This window comes from Cygnus atratus, chromosome 15 (genome assembly GCF_013377495.2).
Source record: "Cygnus atratus isolate AKBS03 ecotype Queensland, Australia chromosome 15, CAtr_DNAZoo_HiC_assembly, whole genome shotgun sequence".
Classification (NCBI taxonomy): domain Eukaryota; kingdom Metazoa; phylum Chordata; class Aves; order Anseriformes; family Anatidae; genus Cygnus; species Cygnus atratus.
In genome coordinates this window covers 13,035,755-13,053,675 of record NC_066376.1, presented here as the reverse complement: position 1 = coordinate 13,053,675, position 17,921 = coordinate 13,035,755, and the positions used below count along the sequence as shown (strand labels likewise).

The window sequence follows — 17,921 nt, the reverse complement described above, 5'->3', positions numbered from 1 at the left end:
TCTCAACTCCAAGTGCACAAAGCGTCTTCTGACTCCCATCTTTAGGCAGAATTGTTGCCACGGTTTTCTCCCAAGGAGGTTTAAAAGCCAGTCGCAGCTGTGGTGCCGGGGCAGGACAGCTGCCGAGGTGCGGTTCTGCTCCTGCACAGCACAGGGCCGGTCTCTGCTGCAGCCACGTGCTACAGGAGAAGTGAGGCAAAGATCTTGTTAGGCACCTGCATGCTGTTGACATTTAAGCAATTAAAAACAGCTGAAAAGAAGATCAGTCTGCTGTACTGTAGGAAAGTCACAGGAGGCTTGATCTGATGTCACTAGCTTCTGCATCACGTCTCCGTGGTTTGGAAATGCTGAAAAAGGAAGGCCCTCACCACCAAGTTTCACTCAGCATTTGAGATGAACCAGGCACGCGACCCCTCCAGAACCTCTGGCTTTGTGCAGGCGGCGGGATGCCTACCGAGGCTAAGAAAGCTGCAATGTTGGGAAGAAGGATGGAAAGGACGCTTCCCCTGGGAAGGACAGGTGGCCATTTCATGCCACCAGTGCTAGAGCCTGTCCCTGGCCTGGAGTCGGAGCAAGGCTGGGCGAGCACCGCTGCCACCAGGAAATCAGAGGGGCGGCGTGTCAGGAGGGTGAGGCTGGAGCTGCCCCTTCCAACAGCAGCGAGCACAGCGTTTGTTAAGCTGTGGAGTGAAACTGTGCTGCAAGAGTTGGGGTGAGGTGATAATTAGCAGGTGGAGAGCAGAAACTTTCTGACAGGGATCAAAGCACTCTGCTAATACTTGAGGCTCAAGACCTGCCCATGACAGAGCAGCCTTGCTGCTGTAAGAGTGCTCCCGTCCTGTGTGAGCAGCACCTCTCCTGCTCTGTCTGCACCTCTGCCACCAGCTCCTGCTGCCTTTTGTTGAGCCTTGCAACAGGGCAGCTGCTGGGCAAACTGAGTCGGACCTTCTCTTGCGGATGTGGAGCCTTTCCCGTGGCTCATCTGGCAAAATCCAAGGTAATTGTGTCTGATTTTTTTTCACTGATTGCAGCTCCTGGTAGAAGGGGTAAAGAGCAAAAAGCAATATTCTGTTCACATAGCAGTGAGCCCTGACCCAGTACTGACCTGATCTGCCGGCACAGGAGACATTTAGGTCAGGACTGAGTGACTGTGTTTCAAACTAACAGAGTCTAAACTATCATTCTATTTCATGTTAGTGCTTGCTGGGAAAATGCTGGGTTCTGTGATATAGCACATGCTAAATAACATTTAAGTTGATGCTAATTTCTACTTAAAGATCTATTTACAAAAGACAAGTAGGTTAAAATACCTGTGCAATGTAGAAGTGGCAGCTGCTCCAGTTATTTTCAGTCCCTGCAATGGTAATGTGTTTTGCATAGGTGAAATGTGGGGGAAGTTATGGCGTCAGCATTTGTTGCTCACATTGACAGGTGCCTGGTAATATTCTGCAATCCATATTCCTTCTTTACTGGTGGCCCAACTGTCAAATGCCTGGAAGCTAATAAATATAGCTGTCCATACACTTGGATCTCCTGCTGGGTGCCTAAAGGCCTTTGAAAACTCAGCCCAGAGGCTATCACAGCAGGAGTCCCTAGGGTAAAATTCAAGCAGGCGTCACACTTGGATGAACACCAAGGCAAAAAAAGTAAGAGACCAAAGCAGGGCAGATTCCCTAAAGTAAACTGCTTCTTCACCCAGTGCTTGTTTCTGTGCTGGAAAGTCTTAAATGATCCTGTTAGACTATTGCATCTAGCAGTTCATCACTAATAAACCTACACAAACTTTATTATATTATCCAAGCCATACTCCTCCTGTGTGCTGCCCTTAGAGATGAGAGCATCTGCTGAGCTGACACAGGAAAGTCCTCCCTGTATACCGCAGGGTAATGTCCTATAAAAACTCCTCAGGTTCTGGAGAGACACCTTAAAGACTGGAGAACTGACACACACTCTTCTTTGGGTCCCAAAATATTCTTATTTGAGCCGAGAAAGGGAGGGGAAAGCCTCACAGTAATTCCAGCGCAAGCCTGTGGATGTTGCTGTGCTGCTGTAAAAACGCATAAATATCCAAAGATCCTTCTTCAGCCCTTGTTGTCGTCTTTTTGGAGCAAAGACTCCAGGAAATTAATCTGTGGGAAACATGGGTTATAAATAGATTCCCAAACCCTATATTTTGCTGCAACTGAAATCCCTGCAGAATTCACAGGGCTATCAGCAAGATGTGGGAAAGGGATGCAAAATGCCCTGGGAAGAGGCTGTCCGCAGCTGGGAGTGAGGGACGCCTGCGTGCAGGGGGCACGTGGATCTCCCTGGGGTACCCAGCGGGTGCTGTGTCAGCCCGCAGGCATGTTCCCGAGCTGCAGGTCACAGGTTGCACGCGTCTGTAAAATCGGGACAAGCAACAGCTTTGTGAAATTGTCCGGGAGATGAGTGCTGGGAACGGTGGGAAGATCCAGAAAGAAGAGGGAATATCTTTCCAAATGTGGTCTCCTGAGGCGTGGGGTGTCCGAACAGCAGTTTCCACTGTCGGCCTGGAGTTTGGGGCAGGCAGCACTCCCGTGGGGGGCACGCTGGGCGCTGGCAGCTGGGTTTCTCTGCTGTGCATTACTGCGGGCTCCAGCAGCGCCTGCTCACGCTGCAGCCACCAAGCGGCTGCCGTGGCCCGATGGGGAGAGCTCTCCCGGGGGCTGGGGAGATGAACCTTCCTCCGGGGCCTCCGGCTGCAGTGCTGGAGCACAGAGCTGGCCACGGGCAGGATGGGGGGGTCTGCGGCACTGTGAGGCTGCCCGTCGACAGCAGGGGATGAAGCTCTGGCCTGCGGCGAGGGGGATCTCTGCCCAGGGTGTGCGGCTCCGGTCTGGCTCTCCACAGAGCCCGTTTGGCCACGAGGATGGAAGGAAGCGAGACACTGTGGTGCGGGGGGAGCAGGGTGTTTCAGCAAGGAGATCTGTGCTGTGGGCTGAGTCTCGGGGTCAAGGAGACTCGGCCAGGGTGTTTGGAAAACATCTGCAGCGATTCGTCACGCTGCGAACACCGTGTGCAGGAGCCTTCTGCCTTCGGCGGCTGTGTTTTCTGCCGGCGGGTCTTCTGACACGCTGCAGTAGCAACAGGGTCTTTCCTTCCCTGTCCCGGTAGAAAAAGATGCACTTAACACAAGCAGTTCCCATAAAACCAGGCGGGCAGTGGGTACGCCACAGGGGAAGCAGTGGATTAATCCCCTGCTGGGGAGCGAACGTGTGAAGGATGATCGCGTTAGCACATCTTCAAAATCCTGAACCCAAGCTGAGCTCTCGGTTCACACCAAATGCTCACGGTGTCGCTCAGAGTTGTCAGACTGTGAATAGGTCTGGTGCAGTCCTGTGCAGAGGGTCCCTGTGTTGCTGAGGAATTTACGGGGCTGTTTTGCCCTTGAGGCTTCTCGCTGGCTGATTTACAGGCTGGGAAAGCACAGCCACATGGAAACCCGAGGGCTCCTTCCTTTTTCCCAGCCTTCTCGCAGCACGGGTCTTCATGAAGTGGGGGAGATGGGGTTTCTGTGGGACTGGGAGCACCCACCCGTGGACCAGGACTTCTCCTGCCGCAGACTCACACATGGATAGTATTGGACCTGCCCCTGAAACATGTGCAGTGACGTGTCAGGGAGCCTTCACGCCTGCATGCCCACCCACACCTCGCTGCCTGGGGGCTGCTTCACTTAGGGTGGCAGGAGAGCCCCTCCAGCACCAGCACTGCTGCTTTCAAACAAGAGGCTCACTGCAGCTGTGATGTGGAAGGGCCCCAGCAGAGCAGAGTCCCTTGAAGTGATCTGCTTCTTCACCCAGGGCTTATTTCTCTGCTAGAAGGCCTTAATCCCACTAGACAGCTTTGCCATGAGGTTTGCATGACCGCTTGGTGCTTGGGGTGTTTACACCCCGAGGAAGGAGAAAAAAAAAAGAAGCCATTGGAGAAACTCACGAGAAGAACCAAAAAAAAAAAAAAACAAAAAAAAACCAAAACTGATAGAAGGTAAATGCAAAGAGCTGAGCTCTGGGGCAGGAATCCCTGATCCACAGTTTGCAGGGGAGAATTTGCTGGGGAAATAACCCTGCCTGCTGTCTGGTTGTGTGCTGTGTCCCCTGCTTCTGCTGCTTGCTGCAGGTGGAAACCGCCTTGGTCTTGGCATGATCCATAAGGCCTGTGACCCCGAGCTCCCCGTCCCTGCCACGGTGAGCAGCCTCTGGCCTGCGGTGGTGTTCCTGAGTTCGGGAAGCTTAAACAGGAACACGAGGGCTGGGGGCAGCAGGCGCCTCAGCTGTGCTGACTCCGATGACCCCCAGCCTCCGATGCAAGTGAGCTCAGGCTCTGACGGATGCTGGGTTTGAGTCTGAGCCCCGTGGAGGATGGAGGGGAGCAAAAGCCAAAGGGAATCTTTTCCTATTTCTCTGAGTTGCTGGTAAAGTATAAAGCCAATTTATTTTCTCATCTGCTGCTGTAATACTCACAGATAAAGGCTAAAACCTTGCTGGCTCTCTGCTTATTAGAAGCCCAAACATGGGGCATATGTACCTGAGAGAGGTGAGGCTTCCGAGACAAACACGACGACGTTTATTCCCAAATATCTTCCTTCCAATTACAGAAAGGAACATCAAACCTTTAACTTGGACGGGGTCTGTCTTTTCCCACCTCAAGATGTTTCTGGTCAGGACGTGAGGGTTGTTTTGCTGCACTTGCCTGGAAGCGCCCGTGCAGCGGGATCGGGAGAGCACAGCTGGGCTCAGCCCAGCCTCCCCACACATCCAACGCCTCCCTCTGCTGGGAATGGAACAAACGGTGGGGAAGAAAAATCTCCAGACACTTGTATATCCACATGAACAGATGTCCTCAGAGGCAGAGTTCTCTGTGCTTTTCTGGCAGCAAAGCCAGGACAATAAGCCATGGCTTTATGAAATGCGTTTTCTAATCGCTCTTTTATTATTCTCCTTCTTTAGCTAATAATATGGAGTTAGAGGTGAAGGGAAATGCCAGTTCTGGGTGCCATCCCTGCCTCTTCTGTGGTGTAGTGACTGATGCTAGAAGAGGCTGCAGTAATATATTTGGATTTTAATAGAGCATTTGATGCTGTCTCAAAAAGTCCGTGCAAAACCGATTAGGACAGACTATATGTGAAAGCTAATGACAGAAAGAACTGTTTCAGGTGGAGGAAGGTGTTTAAATTTCTGCAAACATTACTGTCAGATTCAAATCTGATTAATCACATCAAATTAATATCATATTCATCTTTGGCAGCGGACTCAGACAAGACCTTTCAGCTCCAGGCCATCACATCATCTGTTGCATAGGTAAGAGCATTTGATGAGCTCTGTCCCGTTCCCTGTGGGCAGCAATCACACTTAGAGCTGAGCTCATTGATTTACTTTCTTCAGTTTCATCTTCCCCATCTGGAATTCAAAAATTACTGCAAGTCTCCATATGCTAGAAATCTCCTTTTCATTACTCCTGAACTTGATTTAGCACATAAGACAGAGTTTTTCAAGGCGCTTTCGGCTGTAAAGGCTTCCAAATACAACTGTCCGTTTTTCATCTCTCTGAGTGCATTCAGCTGAAACCGAGTAAGCACCTTTCCAATCAATCGATTCTGAACTGCTCCAGACATGTAGACACATGCACATCATCCTTGGAAAGACTTCTGCTCTCTGATCATATCTCACACTCAGTTTCTCGCTCACCCATCTGCAAGGAGGGCATCTCCGCAGTCCCTGCTGATATCTGCACTAGAACAACCTTCCGTTTCTCATCCTTGTCAGCAAGGTCGGCATTATCAGACAGCTCCAGCTCTTGGATTTATTCATAAAAGTTCCCATCTGCTGTTTCTGAATGGCAAGGGAATGTAAATTCTTTTCTTAGGGCCTCATCTCTGAAAAAATATATATATCAGTGCTGTGTGCCTGGATCATCCTGGAAGGGTCGATATTTCCATCCCATGCCATCTGCCTGCAGCAGTCATCCTCCATCTCTCGAGCAGTTTCACGCTCCTTTAGTATCCCCACTGGGTGTGCTGAAACGCTAAGACTCTAATCATCAGTAGAAGCAGTTATTAGTTCTTAATGGGAGGTCATGTCAGACTGAAGATGAAAAAGTTGCTTCGGTTCTCCTTTGTACTTTGAAGCAAGCGCTGATTAAGAGCCATCAGAGGTGCTGTCTCACAATCAGTGGCTCCAGCTTTTCCAAGGAAGCTATTTTAAGATGGGCCGGCTATAGGCACCCTCTTTCACTGCCTGATTTCCCCAGGCAGTTTGATCATGCCCAATGCTCTGTAAGACCATAGCAGCTTTGAACCATTGTTTTTAGCATATTAAATCTGACACACCATTCCAGTGAGCGTCACCAGATCTGCTGCACACCTGGCTGTGAAAACACAAAGTGAATTCCCTGTGAATTTGGTGTTTATCTTCACTAGGGCAGAGCCCAGCCTTGGCCTGAGTGAGGAAGGGTCTGGTACAGCCACGTGGCTGCTCCGGTGGTGATGGGGAGCGCAGGCATCAGTGCGGAGCTGCTAATGGGGTGGCTGAGAGGGTTTCCAAGCCCCTTCATCCCCCAGTGGATCAGCCAGCACTTGACCACCTCTGTATTCAGTGTTAGGTTTCTATCTCTACCTTGAGCTGGCAGAGAGCCTCACCGCAGGGGGGCCTTGAGTGGAGACAGCCTCCCTTCAAATCCTAAAGGCCTGGGTGAGGGGCTAATTCTGCCTTAAATCACCTGGGAAAAGCCCATGCTGTCCTGCTGGGCTGGGGCACCGTGGAAGGACTGAATGAGAGGTGTAAGAGGCCGGGAGCCCTCTTTGTATTTTCGGTGTGTCAGGTGGGGTCAGTGTCATATCAGGAGCTGAAGAAGGAGGGAGCTAGCCCAAAGCCGTGGCTCTTTTCACAAAGGACAGAAGCAGGGATATTGAAGTCAGGTGCTTGTTATTTTCCTCCTGCTCTCTCCCTGCCAGGCAGGGCAGGTGCCAGCAGTGTGTTCTGGAGCTCTTAGCACAGCCCGTGCTGGGGGCTGTTTGCTCCATCCAGTCCTCGCACATCTGAAGAGGTAAGCAGGAGGGCTCAAAGCAAAGTGGGAGCCTGGGAGCTGGGGATTAAGTATCTGGGTATTTGGGGGGTCACAGATGAACCCAGGGGGCCAAGTAGCTTGAACATAACCTGTGAGTCTGTGGACTGGCAAGAAATTCAAAGTATCAAGACCAAAGAACTGCCTGCACGCTGTTCTGCTCAGGGCTTTCAGGGCATTCAGCACACCTGGAGAAGAGCTCCCTGGGGTCCCAGGCAATCCTGGCTTTGTGATCCTGGGTGGTGTTGAACAGATTTGCTCCACGTTTGAGATGAGGACTGCAGGATGGCCAGGCTGAGCAGCTGGTTGTGCTGAAAGGTGTCCGCCTGTCCCTGCTCCCTTGCCCAGCCTCTGGGTGCTGCTCCGTGGGCCCATTGATGTACTAACTTTGCAGCCTGCCATACCAGCAGGAAACCTTTCTGGTGACTGCTGAAGGTGATGAGAAATTAGATTAGCAAGTGCCTTTTGAAGCCCCACCACCAAGCATCAGCAGCGAACCTGTTCCCCGCTGAGACGTTCACAGGCCAGCGTTACTTCCTTGCTCGTCCTAGGATAACTCCAGCTTGCTCAGCTGTGAAAACAGCATCTCTCACACTTTTCCCAGCACCTCCTGCAGCTTCTTACAGCTTTCTCTGACTCTCCACTTTTGGAACCAGTATCTAAGGCAGAAATCTCACAAACCATTGTTGGAGCTGCCCCCTTTCTTGGAGAAGACTCTGCCTTGATGTGAGTCCCCTCCAACTCCACCAGGCACTGACAAACAGCTTTGGGAGCGGGGCCAAGGCTGGGGCTGAGTGTGACAGCCCCAAAGGCAGGGCCCACTGCAGCCGAGCAGCTCCCTGGGGGCCGGTCCCATCGCCCTGTGAGCCTACGCGTCGGGCTTGGCCAGGCAGAGGGTCCTGGGCTGCTGGCAGTGACTGACGCTGGAAATGAAGAAGGTAATTCAGCCTGGGAAGGAGGGCACCGTGCTGGGTTATTGCCGTACCTGTGCTACAGATTGCAGGATGGCTTAACGCTCATGAGCTGTCAGACCTGGCATTTTTCATCAACCTCAAACTGATTTTTTTTTAGAAATTACTGTTAATTACGCTACCCAACCAGAAAGCACAGCTCTTTGATCAGCCCTTCATGAGGCAAGTGCCATCCATCACTGCGTCTTGTGTCAGCTCATTAGGTGTCACCTTCATTACAGACCACGCTGGAAGCCTTGGCAGTGAGAGGAGGGGTAAGACAAGGTTTTTGCAGCTAGGTCTCAAACCACATACTGACAGTTTATATGAATGAGGCCTTGTAATGAAGGTGCGGTCTGATCAGCAGAAGATACTGCCCGGAAGGGAAGGGGTATATCAAATTGACCGAGTTTCTGTCAACGTCTCATCTGCAGCCCCCGGCGGGGATTAATGTTACCTGTGTGAAGTATGATAAACAGGCCCGTGCACGCACCAAGGTCCTTAGAGATGTGGTACACAATCGTGTTGCCGTATAACAGGCCTTCCTTCCGTGCCAAGCAAAATGGCACTGGTCAGGCTGCCCTTCAGTGCGAAACCCCCTTCCCAACTTCAAACTGGCAGAAGGAAGATCAGGCTCTCCTATAAAATCAAGGTCTCTTAAGATTCAGCGACTTAAGTAACTCTAGGAACCCCCTGGCTGACCTTGCTGGCTGTGCCTTGCAGGGGCTTCCACTCGTGCCTCGGGGCTGGGCGGAGGTGCTGAGACCCAGCTCGGGGCTGTGCGGACCCCGGGGGGGCCTTGCTAAGCCTGCTGCTGCTCCACGGCCCTGCAAACCCACTGGGAAGGGAGCCCGAAGAGGACACTGAGAAGCTGAGAATGGCTCTTTTAGGCTCGTGTCTGCTGTTTTTTTTCCCTGGGTGAGGGGTGAGTGACTGTAGGGGGCTCAGCACCACAGACACTGTCGTTTAGGTCAGGATGGGACCAAATTCTGTTCAGACAGGGAGAAACCTATCTGATGACTATCTTGGGAATAAAGAGAGGTATGCTGAAAGGCTCTGTCTTAATAGTTGCAGAGACCGAAATCCTGTGCTTATCCAAGCCTACATTAATGCCCAGCACAAACAGCTCCAGCGCCAACTTCTCCGACACGGCTGGAGCAGGTCTCTTAACCCCTGTCACTGGAGAGCCCCACCTCTGTTGTCCCCCCACTCACCAGCACCTGCCCTCTGGGGTCCTGGTAGAGGAGACTTGTCCTCCTCCCAGCGGGGTGACGGTGCTCTCTGCGTGCCCTGCTCCTGTGCATGCACCGCTGCCGCCCTCGCCGCGGGGTGCAGCCCGCTGGGGAGGCTGTGCACCGACTGCAGCAGGGCTGGCCTGGGCGAGGTGCTCCCGTGGGTGGCACCAGGAGCTTGGAGGACCTGCCCTGGAGGTGAGCTGGCCCCTCAGAGCCTGCAGCCATGCAAGGGGAGCTGCTCCCTGTCCGTGGGCTCAGCAGGGTTAGCCTGGGCGCAGGATTTGGCTTCACGGGTGCAAAATGTCGGTGTTAGCTGAGTTAGCTTTGTTGTCCTTGTTCATGTGTTGTCTGACGATGTAAAGCATAGCTGGTGTCTTGGCCCTGAGAAAGCAACATGCTCTGGAAGGCTCTGCTGTCCGTGATGAGGCTGCCCTTCCGTTGTGAGTAATTGTTCTGTCTGAGCTCTTTGTAGAGGACTGGAAAGCGAGAGACTTTCAGCGTTAATTGCAGCTCATTTTTCCGGTAGCCCACTGGTTCGCAGCTGAGTTGGAGCTGCCTGAACAGAGGTTAAGAGCCGTTTTGTCCAGTTGTGTGGAGAAGCTATCTAAAATAGGAAGAACGAGATGGGGAGAGGGGTGCTCAGGACACCCTGGATGATGAACAGTGGTGCCTGGGGTGGTTCTTGTTGCAGAAGCCATCAGCAACAGAGTCGTCACTGCTAGAAATCAACTTAGCCAAAAAGCACTGGCATTCACTGCTCCTTCTACCTGTCCAGAGAGCTCTCTGTCTCCTGGCACTCCGGGACCTCCTGCTCTCAGGGCACTAGGCAGTGCCCTGTTGCCATTCCCCTCGGGGCCTTCTCCCCGCAGTGGCAGCAGTGACATGGGACATGTCTGGCCCCGAAGCACCACGTGCAGCCCAGCAGCCTGCCTGCGCCCCGGCCGCGCCAGCCCCTTTATCCTTATGTGATGCATTAGACAAACAACCAGAGGAGAAGTCACCGGACCTGGTGCTCACCGCTGCAGAAGAGCTCCTAAAAGAGGTTAAGATTGAAAGAAGCCTGGGTTGCAGTGACCACACACTGTTTGGGTTTGTGATCTGGCCTGGCTAAGAGCAAAGTCAGAACCCTGAGCTTCATAAGAGTCAGCTTCCAGCTGTTCAAAGAATTAGCGGATGAGATCCCACGGGACGCGCTCTTTAGGGACAGAGGATCTGATCAGAGCTGGCAACTCTTTAAGGATATTTTCCTCGGAGCGCAAAAGCTCTCTATTCCATATGTAATAAATCAAGCAGGGAAGGTAGGAAACCAGCATGGTTGAATAAGGATCTGCTGGTAAACTTAGGCAAAAGAAGGAAATGCACAGACGGTGGAAGCAGGGCCACGTGCCCTGGGAAGGGTAGAGAAATGCTGCCTGGATGTGCAGGGATGGGATCAGGGAAGCCAAGGCACCGACAGAACTAAACTTGGCAAGGGATGAAGAGAATAACAAGAAGGGATTCTACAGGTACGTTGGCCACAAAAGAAAGACCGGGGAAGGTGTAGTGCCTCTGACAAATGAAGATGGAGAACAGGTAACAACAGAGGAGGAGAAGGCAGAGGTACCTAACTACTTCTTTGCCTTGGTCTTCACTGGTGGTCAGACTTGCCACATCTCTTGAGCCCCTGAACCTCTAGATGGGGGCCGGGGGAGCAGAGTGCGTCCCGCTGCAAGTGAAGAGCAGGCTCAGGACCTCCTGATGCAACTGAACTACAAGTCTGTGGGGCCTGACGACATGCATCCCAGGGTCCTGAGGGAACCGGCTGATGTAGTCACCAAGCCCCTCTCCATCATATTTGAAAAGTCCTGGCAGTCAGGAGAAGTTCCCCATGACTGGAAAAAGAGGAACATCACTCCCATTTTTAAGAAGGGTTGAAAGGAGGACCCAGGGAACTACAGACCGGTGAGCCTCACCTCTGTGCCTGGCAAGATCACGGAAAAGATCCTCCTGGAAGCAATGTTCAGGCACATGCAGGACAAGAAGGTGATCCGGGACAGCCAGCACGGCTTCACCAAGGGCAAGTTGTGCCTGACCAAGCTGGTGGCCTTCTGTGATGGAGGGACTGCATCAGTTGGCAAGGGAAGACCAACCAATGTCATCTACTCGGACTTGGCTCCGTGACTGCACCCAGAGAGTGGTGGTCAGTGGCTCCATGTCCAGGTGGAGGCCGGGGACGAGTGGTGTCCCTCAGGGGCCTGTCCTGAGACCGGCGCTGTTTAATATCTTTATCAGTGACACAGGCAGGGGGGATCGAGTGCACCCTCAGCAAGTTTGCAGATGACACCAAGGCGAGTGGTGCAGCTGGTACACCAGAAGGAAGGGATGGCATCCAAAGGGACCTGGACAGGCTGGAGAAGTGGGCCCATGTGAACCTAATGAGGTTCAACAAGTCCATGTGCAAGGTGCTGCACCTGGGTGGGGGAATCCCAGACGTGAGCACCGACTGGGAGAAGAACTCACTGAGAGCAGCCCTGCATAGAAGGACTTGGGGGTTCTGGTGGATGAAAAGCTCGACATGAGCCAGCAGTGCGTGCCTGCAGCCCAGAAGGTGAACTGCGTCCTGGGCTGCATCAACAGAGGGGTGGGCAGCAGGTCGAGGGAGGTGACTGTGCCCCTCTGCTCTGCCCTTGTGAGGCCCCACCTGGGGTGCTGCATCCAGGTCTGGGGCACAAGAAGGATGTGGAGCTGTTAGAGTGAGTCCAGAGGAGGGCCACAAAGATGATCAGAGGGCTGGAGCACCTCTCCTATGGGGACAGGCTGAGAGAGCTGGGCATGTTCAGCCCGGAGAAGAGAAGGCTCTGGGTAGACCTCACTGCGGCCTTTCAGTACTTAAAGGAGGCTTATATAAAGGATGGAGAAGGATTCTTTAATTGGGTAGATAATGATAGGACAAGGGGGAATGCTCTTGAACTAACAGAGGACAGATTTAGACTAAACATTAGGAGGAAGTTCTCCACTGTAAGGGTAGTGAGGCACTGAACAGCTTGCCAAGAGAAGCTGTGGATGCCCCATCCCTGGAGGTGTTTGAGGCCAGGCTGGATGGGGCCGTGGCCAACCTGATCTAGTGGGTGGCATCCCTGCATGTGGCAGGGGGTTGGAGTTAGGTGATCTTTAAAGGTCCCTTCCAACCCCAGCCATTCTGTGATTCTGTGTCCCTGGTGCAACACAGCCTTCCTCAGCTCTGGCGGCTGTGTGGAGCTGGATCGTGGGTAAACGTGTGGGGACTGATCCCAGAGCTTGCTGCTCTCTTTGTGGAAAGCCCCACTGGGACAACGCGGGCACGTCTGTGGGTGTGAGGAGCGGGTACCGCTGCCGGAGTCAGCGCCGGGAGGGTCGGTGCCTGGAGTTTGCTCCTGTCCGTGTAGGCAGCAGCGTGCCCTGGAGGCGCTGTGAGATGCAGCCAGCGCACAGCACCTCAGACCCCCTTCCTGCCTTTACACGCCAGGACGATGAACTCTGGCGCAGCCCCAAGCACAGCCACGGCTCAGCACCAGCCCTCCGCTGGCTCGGATGCTTTGCATCAAGGGTGCCCTCAGTTGAGAGGGGAAAACATTTTTCCTTCCTTATTCAGAGGATGCCTCAAGCGTTTCGGCTGGGAGCTCAGCCCATACCACAGCTCCTCTGCCAGATGTGGGCCTGTTGTCTTTTTTTTTTTTTTCTGTTTAGTCATACAAAGAAAAATGTATTTGTGTCTCCCAGAAACCATTTTCGCTGTAGAATCTCTCCTTCTTAGCCCTAGAGTGTATTTTCGCCTGCTGAATTATCTGGTTTGGTTAGTGCTCGTGGTTTGCCAGATGTGAAGCGTGAGGGTGATGCCATTCTGGAGACGGTACGACACGGCCCGGCCTGAAGGTTAGCGCTAACGTGGGGCTTTCAGGATGCTCCTTGGGTTGCAGGTGAGCGTCTTCACCTGGGTGCTTCTGGGCAGCCCAGCTGGGAAACCACAGAGGTCTCATCCTCCCCGTCACCAGGCCCAGCCTGCCGTGAGGGGCATCGCCGACGACGGGCAGCAGCAGGACCCTCTCAGGCTGGCTCGTACAAACGCCCGGCGTTTTAGTGGTCTTAACTTTTTCACTTGGATGAAATGCCGCGGCTGTGCAGCGTGGCGGGCAGACGTGCCCCAGGCACCGCCTGCAGACGCGGGTGATCCGCAGCAGCTTCTGGACCTCGCAGGGTCGCTTTGCCCGGCGAGGTGCGGGGCCGTGCCCGCTGCAGGGGCCCCGCGGCGGGCTGCAGGTGCGGCGGGTCCCCGGGGATCGCCGGCAGCTGGCGGAGGGGACAGGAGGCCGGGGGGGCCGCGGGCTGCGGCTGGGGCATTGTTGTCAGCTCCGGCCGCCTCAGCGGCGAGAAGCGGCCAGCTGGCACCGAGCAGGGGAGAAGCACGGGGAAGAGGCCCTCGCCCTGCGCCTTATCGGATCCTCGGGTTTCTCTTGGGGTGGCAGGGTTCCCCGTCCCGCCCGAGCCGCAGGGCCGGCGGGATGCTTCGGTGCCGTGACGCCTCGCACCCGCGGTTGCCGAGCTCGTTGCGGAAGGAAGGCGCGGGGGGCACCCGCCCGCCCTCGGGGCCGCTCCTCGAAGCCGCCCAGCTCCGGCGGCCCTCCTGGGGCGGCCGCCCCGGGGCTCCCGGCCTCACCCGGGGGCCGAGAACGGGAGGCTCCCGGCGGGCGGTCCCGGGGCTGCTGCCGCTGCTTCGCCTGCGCTCGGCGCCGCTCAACCGAGCCGGGACGCGGCCGCTTTCCGCCGGGCACCGGGGGGCTGGCGGCGGGGCGGGGAGGGGAAGGGAAGGGAAGGGAAGGGAAGGGAAGGGAAGGGAAGGGAAGGGAAGGGAAGGGAAGGGAAGGGAAGGGAAGGGAAGGGAAGGGGGGAGGCTCCCGGGGCCGCCCCCGCCCCGCGCCGCCCCCGCCGCCCGCTTCCTCCCCCGCGCCCCCCGAGCCGCGGCCGCAGCCGGGCCCCGGGGTGCGGGGAGGCGGCGGCGGCGCGGGAGGGGCCCGAGGGACGGCGGAGCGAGTGAGCGCTGCGGGGCGCTGCCCCCCCCCCCCCTCTTCTGCTGCCCCCCCCCCCTTCTGCTGCCCCCCCCCACTTTTCGGCTGCCCCCCCCCCCTTCTGCTGCCCCCCCCCCCCCTTCTGCTGCCCCCCCCTTTTCTGCTGCCCCCCCCCTTTCTGCTGCCCCCCAGACCCCCCACTTCTGCTGCCCCCTTTCCTCCACCGCGCCCGTGGCTTTGGGAGCGCAGGGGCCGTGCTCCAGGAGTTCCGCGCGTTGCAAAACATCTCCTGGCTTTGCAGCACGCTTTCTGCTTTTTTTTTTCTTTTTTTTTTTTTCCTTTTTTTTCCCCCTTTTTTTTCCTCCCCTTTTACACTTGGAGTAGCTAATTGGATAGCAAAACAGGGACTGCAGGGGTGGGATTACTTCATGCTCTCGCAATGCTGTTTTGCTGCTCGGTGGCAGTCCTCCCGCGTGGAAGGGCTCAGCTGCGGCCGCCCCGTTCCGCCGCTGGTTCCGAGCGGGGCTTTGCTTTCCAGAAAGATTTCATTGTCTCTCCGGCTAAGCTGGCTTCAGAGGAGATTTGTTCTCCTGAATGGTGCATTCAGCAGGTCCTGCGGTCCTTTCGGTGCGGTTGTGTGCTCTGGGGTTTCCTCGGCCAGCAGGTTGATTCCAGCACTGGGGCTTTTTTCTCCTGCCTGTTTCCAGATTTCCGTAGAAAATGCAAAGCCCGGTGACAGACCTGGGAGGGAGCCCTGGCTCTGCCCTGTCCCCCTGGAGGTTACGTTCCTCTTTTTTTTTTTTTTTTTTCCCCTGTTGAAAGCTGGATTTCCTCGGGTTCAGCTGGGAATGGGGGAATAGGGCAAGTTCCCATGTTGATGGCATTGAAGCTTGGCCAGCCAAGTGACACTACGGTGTGTCCAGATGCGCCCTGTAAAAAACTTCTGGAATATAAGCAAGAAGCTCTGTGCCCTTTAAAGAAAGAAGGGAAGGAAGACCGAGGAGTGGGTTTCTGGCTGCTGGTTCCTTTAGGCCAGGAGTCCCCAGGATGCGTGAACGTGGGATGGGGTGGGGTGGGGTGGGGTGAGCAGCCTGGCTGGGGCCGGTGGTGAGCATTCACCCCGCTGAAGGCCGTGTGAAGGAGGGACCATCGGGAGCCCCCTTTTCTTCCCCGTGCCTTCCCCTCCCAAGGGCAGGAGGAGATGCTGAGAGGGATGCTCAGGAGCAGCTCGCTTATCCTCTCTCTCTTTCCCCCCCGGCTACTTTTTCTTGCTCTCAGCAGATAATTACAGCGGTAAGATAAGGAGGGAGGGAGCTGTTTGCCTTCCTTCTGTATTGTAAATATTCTGCCTATCAAACAGTAACTCTAGAAATAATTAAACCCAAGGGGAGATGCTTTGTACATCTTAAACCTGGGCTTCCCCTGGCAGTGTCATCCTCCCGGGTGCGGCTGTTTTGCTTTAGTTGCTCGAGTTAATTTTACTGCAGTACTGAGGACTCCTATGTGGTTCCTGAAGTCTTTCTGCATTTTGGGGAGTCTGGGACTTGCTCGGTAGCTTCTCTTCTGCCCCAAAAGGGGCAGCGCTGTTAGGTGGGAACTTCCTGTTCAGACTGCCAGGGACAGGGCGGAAAGTTGACCTTTGTTGCAGCTTTCACCCCACCGCACCAAAGGTAGTCTTGGTTGACTTTTTTTTTTTATAGAGTTGCTCGTCTTATTTAAAATTATGAGAACATACTTCCCATAATAGTCGTATGACTTAGCTTACATCCTTCCCTCTCCCCTTCCACTAAGTAAAAATCCAGATCTGCTTTGATGCTAACAAAAATCATCTGAGTGCTTCCCAGAGCTGGGGTCATGTTTGCGCCGTGGAGCTGCGCCCATCTCGGGAGGTCTTCTCCAGCGCACAGAGAGGTAGCTGGCAGCGTAGGGCGGCAAATGTTTTTGGTGAGGCTGGTCCATGCCTCAGAAAAGCCCCAGGCTCGGTGAGGAAAGCGCCGCGATCTCAGCGTCTGTTCCTGGAGAACAGCTTCTGGCAGGAGGAGGCATCTCCTGCCCCGGGCAGCGCGTGGGGTGAGGCGTTTCTCGAGTGCTGCTTGAGAAGTTGTACTTCTGGTGTTCGTCTGGGGGGAAACTCGTGTGGCCGTGTATCGTGTTCCTGCAGGATAATTAAATCAGGATAATTAAATTAATAGCCAGAAAAGGGCGAGATGTTACCCTGTATGGCAGCCATTATGACTGTGGGGCTTTTAATTACCAGCCCTTTCCCTCCAGCTCGAGGGCAAACACTCTTCTTGTTAGCTTAAAGGATTTAATTTTCGAAGAGGGCACGCCATTGCCATTTCCACAGCGCTCAGCCACCGTGATTCTCATTTACGGCCCTCTGCTTGGCAGCATCGTTGGCGCTGGGAATCGCGGGGAGCGGCGCGGGACCGAGCTGGGGCCGGCAGCCTGCGCCGCGCCGCTCGCGGTGGACACGGAGCGCTGTGCCACGGCTCCGGACACCCGTCTGAAGTTGGTGCTCGCAAGTGCGACTACAGGGGCTGCTGCTTGAGATCCGAGAGCTGTCCCCTCCCCGGCAGCGGGGGATGCGGGGATGGGTGCCCTTCGGCGTGCCGCTGGCGGTGCCTGGCTGCTCCCCGTCTGCCGCAGCGCAAGGTGGCGGCTGCCGCTCCTGGGGGCTCGTGTTTTCTTCCGAAAGGAGAGATTTGTGTTGGCTGCTCCGCCTGCCCCAGGCTGAGCTCGACACGCTGTGGTGGCCGGGGCTGTTTTAAGCGTGGGGGGTTTCTCCTCCGTACAGCCTGCGTCTTCTCCTGGCTGCGCTCGCCTTTCTATTTTGACTTGTGTCCAGCTTCTCCCAGGTTCAAGGTGAGATGTTAAAGGACGTCGGCGTGGGCAGCTGGGGCAGGTGCGTGGTGCTGAGGCAATATAAAACACCGCAGCCCTTTTGATGGAGGCTGCAGTCCCTGGAGCAGGAAGGGACAAGTGGCAGCCCAGGATACCCCTGTCGCCTTGGGGTGCCACTTTCCCACGTCCCCCCGCCTGTTTGCTCAGCAAATCGTAGAATCAGGGAATGGTTTGGGTTGGAAGGGACCTTAACAATCTAATTCCAGCCTTCCTGCCAGATGCTGCTGGAGCCTCCTGCTATTTTATGTGCTCGCCTCCAAACTGCACGGTCGTGTCTCACTGGGTGAGAACGAGAGCGCTTGGGCTGAGCGGTGATCCCCGGAGAGCCGGGGCATTGTTTGTTCGTCGGCAGTGCCAAAAGATACGCAGAAAGGCTGTGTAGCTGGAGGCTGGGGATGGAGCTTTGCTGGGACAGCAGTGCCGTTTCGGCAGCGCTGAAACGCTCCGGGCAGGGCGTCAGGCAGGGCTGGATGCTGTAGCTCGGGTGGACCCAGCTGATGTGGTCTCTGCTCCGCTTCGGCTGCTGGGTGGGGTGGGAGAGGGACCTCGCTGGGTGGGGCTGCTGGCTGCTTGCCCCTCCGCTGCCTCCCCGGAGGAGCGGCTGGCAGCGCTCCGCGTCCTCTGCTGCTGCTCAAGCCCTGCTTTCCGGGTGCTGGCGGCCCTGGGCGAGCGGCCCTGGCACAGCGTGCTCTAGGTGGAGCATTTGTGCTGGAGAGCCCAGGCTTTCAAGA

General features: G+C 55.3%; 1 protein-coding gene across 1 annotated transcript in view; it reads left to right on the top strand.

The window, feature by feature from the left end:
- Positions 1 to 14,233: 14,233 nt before the first annotated feature.
- LOC118249198 (ankyrin repeat and fibronectin type-III domain-containing protein 1-like) overlaps positions 14,234 to 17,921 on the top strand; it is a 201,571-nt gene continuing 197,883 nt past the window's right edge. Inside the window, exon 1 of the mRNA XM_035548926.2 lies at positions 14,234 to 14,311. The gene's annotated coding sequence lies outside the window, so the exon portion shown is untranslated. The remainder of the gene's footprint in view (positions 14,312 to 17,921) is intronic.